We start from the raw sequence: 10,995 nt of genomic DNA on the forward strand, positions 1-10,995 counted from the left end.
CTTGGTCTCTCTGTCATTTATAGTTCCCACAATGGCCCAGAATGGCAGTACATTGGGTCCACTTTGGGACATTTAAATGGGGGCTAGACACAACAACCTGGCACTGCTTGGACCACTGCCAATGCTGTGCACCAGTACCGTCAAGCAAGATCACCCAAGGACTACTGATGGAAAAGAGGGGCAACCATAGGGCCTCCTCAGCTATGGAGACGAGCCTGCAATGGGTGCTTTCCTTTGCTGTTTGTAGCATTTTATTATGTTTTGTCTTGGGATAACGGATACTGAGTTTGGTCAGAATTATCTACCATAACCTAGGCCCAATCTATACCAAGCAGGATATAGCACTTTGAAAGCAATTTGAAAACAGTCTATGGAACGTGTCCTGGGCCCCAACAGTTGTCAATACCATTATAAACCATCATAAAGTAGTAATGTAGATCTTGCCCTAGATAGGGGATTTAGGAAGAGAAACATGGCTTAAATCTTTCCTACTGAAATCAGCACTAACTTGAACTTAATTTAGTTTGATCATGCTTACTGATATAGCTTGACATAGTGGCAATGTTGCTCTTCCTGGTAGTAGCAGCATCAATTCTGACAGTGGGAAAATAGTTTTTAAAAGGTAACCGAATGGAGAGTATTAAAAAGCTGGCAGTATTCTATATATTTTCCATAGAAAAAGAGCCCCCACATATATTGTAATGATATTTGGTCTCATATCCATCAATTTGACATGAACCCCCCTCCCAGCAACTCTGTGAAAGAAAACACACACACAGAGAGAGAGAGAGAGAGAGACCCAGGCCTTAGCTAGACCTAAGGTTTATCCCGGGATCATCCCGGGGTTGACCCTGCCTGCTTCCGGGATATCCTGTGTGTAATTTACATGAACAGGGATGACCCCGGGACGATCCCAGGATAAACCTTAGATCTAGCTAAAGCCAGAGAGAGAAAGTGCACAACAGAGTAATGCAGTATCATTTCCTGATCACTTAAGATGCAGTAACCCAGAATATCTTGTGATTTTCTACACTGTATAGGTTTCCCCCCTAAAAATATTGTTACTGGTGTTATGAAGCTGTAAATATACTTAACCTTATTAATGTGAGCATCACTTAGACGATTTTTTTAGTTTGTTCTTGAAGAGCCTAAAATGTTTTCACTATTAGACACTCAATGCAATCACTTTATTTATTTATCTATCAAATTACAACGTAAACAGACATGATGATATACAAGGAAAAAGGAATGGGCAGGAAACAGGAAAAAAAAGTCTTCCAGCAGAGCTGGAGGAACAAACAAATAAACAAAAGATTAATATCCCCAAAGGTGGCGTACATTATACTTCTTCTCACCATTTTCTCCTCAAAACAACAACCCAGTGAAGTAGGTTGGGCTGAGAGTCTGTGACTGGACCAAAGCCACCCTGTAGGCTTCCATGGCCAAGTGAGGACTAGAAGTCAAATTTCCCAACTCCCAGTCCAACACTCTAACTACTACACCACACTGGTTCTTCTGTTCCTCTACTCTAGCCCTATTCAGGTGTTATTAAACTGAGTGCACTATACACACGTGGAAAAATAGCACTCTAGCCTTACCCCTCCTTGTTCATTTCCATTGCCCTCACTCCTCATAGGGGTGACGGCCTGAAGAGGAAAGACTCCACTATGTGTAGAGGCTCTCCACATGATTAAGAACTCCAGAATACATTATTAGTCACATGGAGGTAGGAGGCTCTCCTTTTCAGACCATTACCTTTCATGAGTATAGAAACATGCAAGGAGGAGTGAGGCTAGAGTGCTCCTTTCCTAATATGTTTAGTCAATTTAGTTAAATAACACCTGAAAAGAGCTTCTGTGTCACTCCTGTTGTCTCTGTCTTTCTTCTTCTTCTTCTTCTTCTTCTTCTTCTTCTTCTTATTATTATTATTATTTATTTATATAGCACCATCAATGTACATGGTGCTGTACAGAGTAAGTTTCTGTCTTCCCTCTGTGTCACTCAGTTAACCATCCCGTTTCCCTAACGATCATACTTAATTACACCATCATTGATACAACGATGTATGAAAGAGTACACACCCATCCATCACACAGGTAAGACAACGTGTGTGTTAAGTATTGGTATAGTCTTAATTCTCCTGATCTTCAGGGTGGTGGAATCTTCTGAACTGGGGTGATATACAGTTTAGAGCCTAGATATGGAATATCTAAATCACACAATACCATATATGGATGGTAAGGAAAGAACTCATACATGTGTTTGCTTCCTCCACCACGTCATAGCAGCCCAGTGTAAAATCTTGGTCTGTGAAGAAGTATTTTGTGGTTTCTGATGGGCAAGCTGCTAAGGTACTGATGTGAGTATATGGCCATGGCTAGACCAGACCTATATCCCAGGACTGCCCCTGTGCATCCAAATGACACACAGGGGATCCTGGGATCAGGCAGGGATGAACCCTCCATTTGCCTGGGATAATCCTTAGGTCCAGCTAAAGCTGAAGTCCCTTAAAGGCAAATCAGTGCTAATTCTGGCTTCCTCTCATTTGGGGTCTTCCAGAAAGGAGCTGGATTCTGCAGCTTGGGACTTGTACTACTAGTCCAGATGCCTGTTTGCTACCTCCAGTATCAGAACCAGTGTGTACTTATATCCTACTTGTGGTTGGTTATTGTGTGAACAATATGCAGGACTAAATGGACCCTTCATTTGATCCAGGATGGCTCCTATGTTCTTACCCAAATGTACCTTACGCCTCCCATATGTACCTGCCCGGACCCTAAGGTCATCCTTAGGGGTCCTTCTCCACGAGCCCCTTCCAAAGGAAGTGAGGCAGGTGGCTACCAGGAGGAGGGCCTTCTCTGCCCTGGCTGTGGAATGAGCTCCCTAAGGAGGTTCACTTGGCACCTACATTATATGCTTTTAGACGTCAGGTGAAGACCTTTTTATTCTCCCAGCATTTTAACAGTCTATAAATAAATTTTAACTTGGTGTTTTAAATTTGTAATTTTGCATTGCTGCTGTTTTTATCTGGTTGAGCTTTTATACTGTATTTTATAGTATGGTTTTATACTGTTGTTTTATACTTTGAATGTTTTTAATTTTTGTGAACCGCCCAGAGAGCTCCGGCTATTGGGCGGTATAGAAATGTAATAAATAAATAAATACCCATCTGTTTCTTAAAGAGGGTACGTGACTAATCTTTAATCATGGTGTGTGTGTGTGTGTGTGTGTGTGTGTGTGATGAGGGGAAAAATAAATAAGAGAAGCCAAATCACATATTAAACTCTTATCTCAACCAGGAAAGAGCATTTTTGTCCATTTGTATAATCCAAGTGTGACTGTTAGCAATAAAAACATCCAGTCTAATTTTGGAGCCATTTCTTTAGCTAGACCTACTCATCCATTGTGTTTAATCTAATTACATGTCCACAATCAAGTTTATCAAAGGTAATAATCATAAGTCATGTTATCTGGATTAACATGAGCATTCATAAATTATGAGCAAATTATTGTTATTAAAAATGTAGGACAAAATATTGAATCTCTTCACTGGGCATGAAACATGTATATAAATAACATTGTTTTATTTATATTTTCATGCATATGCAAGTATCATTAGGAAGCCTGCATATGGCATGGTTTATCTGATTTCCATAGGAATAGAGATCTTGTATTTATAATTAAACATATGAATGGAATACCTGGAATTCAGCACGAATGGAGTGGCTGCTAGTTTTTGCCCCTCCATTTATGTAAGTCCAAGTTTTTGAGGTTCCATTTTGAACCTGAAACTCCTTCTTGGAGGGCGTATGTGGCTGGATCTTAAATGTTACAACTGTGAACAATCCATCCAAATTGGCTTGCCAAGATCCCTCATCCTTTGGAGCCAAGAACCTAACTAATGTTTGACACTAACATATGTAACAGAACTCAAATGGCATTTTCTTTCTTTCTTTCTTTTCTAAGGAAGAACAGATTCACGAGCAGCAGGGATGGTAGGGGAAGATTTTTTTAGGACTTCTTTTCTACTTCAAATTATACCTCCCAGACATTTTCTCAACTGTGAGCTTCTAAAAATATATATGGGCAATTCAGGAAACTGTTTGTATAGTCATGCAGAAGACTCACTATTGTTATCATTACCATTAGGCCTTAGCTAGACCTAAGGTTTATCCCGGGATCATCCCGGGGTCATCCCTGTTCATGTAAATGACAGACAGGATATCCCAGGAGCAGGCAGGGATGACCCCGGGATGATCCCGGGATAAACCTTAGGTCTAGCTAAGGTCCTAGATAGGATCCAGAATTAGGAGCATGCAACTGGGCTGATGGAAATGGACTTTCCTAAGCACTCCCTCTGGCAGCCCCCTGAAAATCCTACACAGAGGATCAGGGACTCTGCTGAAGGACGGGTGGGGTGGGGTGGGGTGGAGGAAGGATCTCAGAAAATCAGATGGAGGCACCTTCCATGAGCAGAGCCCTTCTGTCAATGGAAGCCAGATCCTAGATCCAACCCAATGTGTATTGGAAATGCGTATGTAGATGGTTTCTCCCTGTCACAAGTGGCATCTTCTCCTGTTGCTTTCATCTGAAAACAACCACTTAACAACATAATTACGTCAACTTGTTACCTCACAGGATTATTATAGCATGTTGTTGCAGGATCAGAATCACTTCTTAGGTTACTATGTAAGTATTCACATTATAAGGTGGTATGGCCACAACAATAGTGGTAAGTAGTTACAGGATAAGGACAAATATCTTTGGGTGATACAAATATGTATCTGTAGGACCAGGATGGAGGTTTACTAAGTAAGGTAAGTGGCTGCAGGACCAGGCTGAATGCCAAAAGGGTGATATGGGTGAGCAGAATCAGATAAGAAGAGCCATGTTGGATCAGACCATGGGTCCATCTAGTCGGGTATTTTGCTCATACAGGCCAACTAGTTGTTGACCAGGAACCCACAAACAGGACACAGATGAAACAGCACCCTCCTGCCTATGTTCCCTAGCAACTGGTGTATATAGGCTTACTGCCTCTGATACTGGAGCTGGCACATAGCCATCAGGACTAGCAGCCATTGATAGCCTTCTCCTCCAGGAATTTATCCAACCCCCTTTTAAAGCCATCGAGCGAGCAGGCAGGGGGGGGCATCAGGAATTGTGGGGGGGGGATTAGGGGCAGGGGGAGCAGGGGGGGCTTTATTTTTTTTTTAAAAAAAAAATTACCTTCTCCGGCGGCTCTCCAGTGCACATGGCCCCTTTAATTAAAAAAAAGATGGCCGACGCCACGGGGTTTCCTGTTGCCACTTCGCGTCTTACGTGTAGAAGCCGATGATGGCGCGCAGTAGCTCTAGTGCGCCGTCGTCCCTCCTCCCTGCCGGCTTATCCAGCAGGTCTAGCAAGGCCCTTAGTCTCTTTACTCCAGCTTTAGCTTTCTTCTGTCTTCCTTGTGCCTCTGGCAGCCAGTCTTGTATCTTTTGCTTCTTCTCCCACCTCCTCCATCTCCCTCAGAGTCCTTGAGCCTTTTAAAAAGTCCTTGTCGTTATTCCATTTTGTTCTGTTCAGCTAGCCATAGCTGTTGTAGGCCCTTGCCACTGGGTAACAGCAGAAATCCAGGGGCCTGCATGACACCCCCTGACTGCATGTCATATCTCAATATCAATTTAAAACATGATTTGGATGATTTTCTCACCTAAAAATATTCCCCTGGAGATGGGCTATGCATAGCCCTAAACACTTTGGAGTTGTGGATATTTTTGTGCACCTCTAACAGCCTCTTCTGGATAAGTGAATCGTGCCACTGTCCTCCACAGTGGCTTAACCATTTAACAGCAACATAAAGTCTTATTATTATTATTATTATTATTATTATTATTATTATTATTATTTGCATTTATATACTGCCCCATAGCCAAAGCTCTGTGGGTGGTTTACAAAGATTACAACACGGAACATTAAAAACAAATATACAAAATTTAAAGACCACATGGACTTCCTTCAAGAAACAATATGCACAGCAGATCACCTGTTGATTATTTATTTATTTATTTATTTATTGCATTTATAGCCCTTTTTTTTCTTCCAAGGAACGCAAGGTGGCATACATCCTCCTCTCCATATTATCCTCACCACAACAACCCTGCGATCTCCCGACTCCCAGTCCAACACTTTAGCCACTACGCCACACTGGCTCTTGATCCTTGAATGAAGTCTATGTGGTCTCCAGGGAAAGCCTCTGCCCCTCTGACTGCTATGTAATAAATTGGCTAATTCCCTCTTATTTCAGTGAGCAAGAGCTCCCAGGTTCAAAGTGAAGCACAGAAGGGGCAAATGTTTCCATATACAGTCCATGGAATATAGTCTTTGTATGAAAGGGACAAGGGATAATTCATGCTTTTGGTCTGTAATGGTTTTAGAAGGGTGAATATCATGTGATGGGCACATCCTTACTTTTGAACAACCCCATGTATTCTCATGAGTGATTATTTTCAGAACCAATTTATGAAAAATTAGAAAATATTTTCAAAACAACGGAAAACAATAATGTTCTGGAATAAAGAAATGTGAAATTTATCATGCTGCTGGGATGCAGGATCTTGTGTAATCATACCAACAAGATAATCACCACAAATGGTAAAGGCGTAGAGTTTGGAGCTTCTGCATGAGATATGAGGGAACCATTCATAGCGGTTTATCTTTCACAGTGCCAGGAACAATCATTCTTCTGAGGCTCTCTCAGAGACTGTAAAATGACTGTCAGGAACATTTCAAAAACCACTATTATGAAAAGCTGTTATCATCATCCATACCATTCAGGTTAAGGGGGATGTCAGCATTACTCTAACAAACCATTATTTTTTGCAGAGATTATAATTCAATTATCAAAACAAAATTCACCTTTAAAAATAAAGAACGGGGTAATTGAGCCTGACAGCAAATTACTTTCAGGAAGTGTGTATGCGTGTTCTGTGAGTATAACAGGGTAATGTTACTTTCTCCCCACTCTTTCTCTCACAAGTTCAGGAAATTCAGATGTTTATGTTGTTGCTGTAGCCACCTAATTCCTATAATGATTTATATATATATATATATATATATATATATATATATATATATATATATGACATGGTCTTCGGGAGAAAGAAATCAGTTTAAATTGCAGTGTTATTTTGTTGAGTAATTCCTTTCACTGTGGTTTACTCCAGCCTTCTCCAACCTGATGCCCTCCAAAGATTTTGCACTTCAACTCCCATCAGCCACAAAAGCATGGTGAATGAACAGAAATCCTGGCAATTGTAGTCCAAAGCACACAGTGAGCACCAGGTATGAGGGAACATAAAACAACCATTTCGCTGAAGGTAAGCAGGTCTGGAGCTAGACGGTGCTTAGAACGGAGACCACCTGGAAACCACATTGTTTTTATACTGTTTTTATGCTTTTGATGGTTTTAAATTTTGTATACTTTTTAATGTTCACTGTTTTTAACTTTTGTAAACCGCCCAGAGAGCTTCAACTATAGGGTGGTATATAAATGAAATAAATAAATAAATAAATGTAGCCACCTTAAGTTCCATGATGGAACATAGGTGGAATATAAATGTAATAAATAAAGTCACTGGGGATGGAGACCCAAGAGCCCTGTTCTTTCCTACTCTACAACTGGAATTCCTCTCTCAGAACTCTGAACCCAGCACTTCATATGTGTATGTACTTTGCAGAACAGCACACGTTAAATGGAACTTTTCATTAACGGTGCAATCTGATGCAAGCCTACTCAGAAGTAAACTCCACTGGGATCCCAAGTAAGTGAGTATAGGATTGCTGTGTGGTTGTTTGTAAACACCCTGATGTTTAGAAAGCCTTAGATAAGAAAATGAGATACAGTTTGATCAACATAAAAATTATCAGATTTTTTTTTAAAAAAAATACAATTAAGTATACAGTTCCCACTCATAAAAGTATACTACATTATATACTACATTTCTATACCACCCAATAGCCAAAGAACTACTCTCTGGGTAGTTCACAAAAGGTAAAACCTAAAAATACAATAGGATAAAAAATAAGACCTTTAGAAGTTTTGGCCCCTTCATCCACAAATTGTAATAACAGAAGTATTTGGAATTTGACCCATTTGACATTCAAAATCAGTATCATAAAACCCGAGAGATGATTGACGGGGCAGCCTAAAATCCTATAGATGGGGGAAGGACCAGAAGAGGGGAACAGCTTTTAGATGTTTTATCAGTCCTTTTCTTAACTGGCATACCTAACTCCCTATACTGTATTTCTCTCTGTAGTATCACATAACTATAACAATAGGTATACCGCACTCTCCTGTCTCAAGGATCACATTGCCCAGGCACATACTAACCAATCAGCTAATTAAATAAAATGCAGTCAGAGAAAGATAGAATAACGTGCAGAAGATTACTCAGTCTATAAATACAGTCAGATCTTAAGGCTTATTCAAAAAGGAAGTGATCTAAAATATAAAATCAGATTAAAATCCATAAAACGCAGAGTTCAATAAAATGCAAAATACAATTTAGTACAGACTGCAGTAAGGTGCAGGTTTAGCCAAAGAACCTATTCAAATGATCCCCTCCCTGGATTACCCATACAACTGACAGCTCATGTGCATGGTCTGCTCATATGAACAATGAAGCATCAGAGGAAGTGTCTCCAAACAAGATCACTGCTCATCTTCCCATTAATGGAAATATTGCATCTTGCTATCACATGCAATGGATGAATCTTCCAGTTCTGCTTTCTCCTGCATTTGGTGTTTTTGAATCTCAGGTTATTTCCATCCTGAATGTGAAGAAAGTTGTGTATTCTGGTCAATTCTAATCCAAGAAACAAGCTGAAATGAAATGCTCACCCATCTGCACCAGCCAAATTCAATCGGTGCAAGTTCTCCCAACCAGGAATGAACCATGTTGTACCTGTCCATCACATAGCTGTTAAAGATGGGGAGCCTGTCAGAAAAAAAGAGGTGGCAACCCTAAAACTTCAGCATAAACATGGTTTAATACACAAGGACTCAAACTTTTTAGGTCTGCGTGGATTAATTCTTCCGTTTCAGTTTCTCTCACATTGATTAAAACTAAAAACAAAACTAACAGAACCTGAAGTTCTTTCCACCCTGAATATGAAGAACTTAGTCAATTTGGTAAATTCTTATTAATGAAACTGTAATGGAGCTCTCACCTATCCGGTGGAAAATCCCCTCCTCCTATGCTATACCATTCATGTGAACAGACTGATCATGTATGCAAGTTAAACTGAGTGTTAGACCATATGCATCAGCTTTAAGAAAGAATGAAAAATCCCTAACATTACAATGGTTAGTACAGTACAGGGAAGCTGAGAGGGAGGACAATTCTCCATATACATCCACTGAAAAATACATATGAAATATGAAAAATACATCAGAGTGCAGTTTGACAATATTCTGACAATATTCTCAGCTTGTATAATGTCCGTTATTCCAGTCTATTCAAAAGCATTGCTAGGTTATATGAACGATGATTTGTGCAATGGTCTGCCATAGAGAGTTACCAGCCCAAAGTTTCAGATAAAATATATCGAAAATGCAAATAAGACTTTCTTTAAAATAGAGCAGGTTGTACCTAAAACTGACCATTTCAAAGTTTTGGTTCCTTTCTCTTTTGAAGCTATTTTTATCAGCATCATATTCATGAGTTAATAATGTTTAATCACACATGGTCTTTCTCTTTTTTCCCCAAGGAAAATTCAGCTCCTCCAGAAGTGATCCAGTTTGGCCCTGACATCTAAAGAAGCCCTGACATCTAAAGAAAAGAAATAAAGAACTATTTGAAAAGACTTGAGGAGAAAATAGAATAAATAATAGTTGCTGATTTCTCAGCAGTGTTTAGTGACATGCATAATAATTTAACCCAGCACGGGTTCCAACTGGGGCACACCTCCTATGTCCTTTATCAAAGGATATAAATAAATAGCTAAAAGAACATTCTTAATTAGATGATAACAGAGAACTGCAATTATTATATGATTCCAAAAATTCTAGCCTTCATAGCTTTATTTTTGCATCCGTAGATGAAAGTTCAGATAGCCAGCAATCTTCTCCTTGTGTTAATCTTTTTGTATGATGCCAACAGGTTGAAAAAGAATTTATTTCTGCATTTATTTATCTGCAGTAAATTAAGTTGTGCAAGTTTGCTTCTGTCAGAAGAATTCAGAGATTTTCCAAATAGGCATAAGAATGTAAGGGTCTTGTGCATGTATTACTACACCTGTGGATATCACAGCATGGCCCAATGGGCCCTCCTCAACTATGCCCAAATGGCAGCATATCAGTGATTATATTATACATCTGCATTTCACCTATAACTATCTCTCCCACTTAGGGGCTGTCTAGGGGCTCATCTACACCAAGCAGGATATTCCACTATGAAAGCTGTATGAAAGTGGTATATAAAAGGCAGGAGTCACACTACTGCTTTACAGCGGTATTGAAGTGTAATGTAGGATCTACACTACTGCTTTATAGTGGTAATGAAGTCTACTGTCAACTGTTGGGTCCCATGACACATCCACACCAGGAAGGATCTAACACTATGAAAGCAGTATGAAAGCAGTATATGGTATGTGTCAATGGGCCCCAACAGCTGTCAGTGCACTTCAATATCAAAGCAGTAGTGTGGCTCCTGCCTTTTATATACTGCTTTCATACCATTTTCATAGTGGAATATCTGCTTGGTGTAGATTTATTTATTTATTTGTTTATTACATTTCTATACCGCCCAATAGCTGGAGCTCTCTGGGCAGTTCACATGAGCCCTCCATGTCTTCTTTGCCCTATGGTGGCTCCAAATCTGCATGGTGACGGTTAGATGATGCAGCTACACATTCGAAGCCACCCTGGGGGAAAGAGCCAAAGATGTGTGGCTAAAAAGTTGGGGACTTACCCCAACTTTTCCAGCCAGAGCGAGGGCAGCCTGGCTC

This window comes from Elgaria multicarinata, chromosome 5 (genome assembly GCF_023053635.1).
Source record: "Elgaria multicarinata webbii isolate HBS135686 ecotype San Diego chromosome 5, rElgMul1.1.pri, whole genome shotgun sequence".
Taxonomy (NCBI): domain Eukaryota; kingdom Metazoa; phylum Chordata; class Lepidosauria; order Squamata; family Anguidae; genus Elgaria; species Elgaria multicarinata.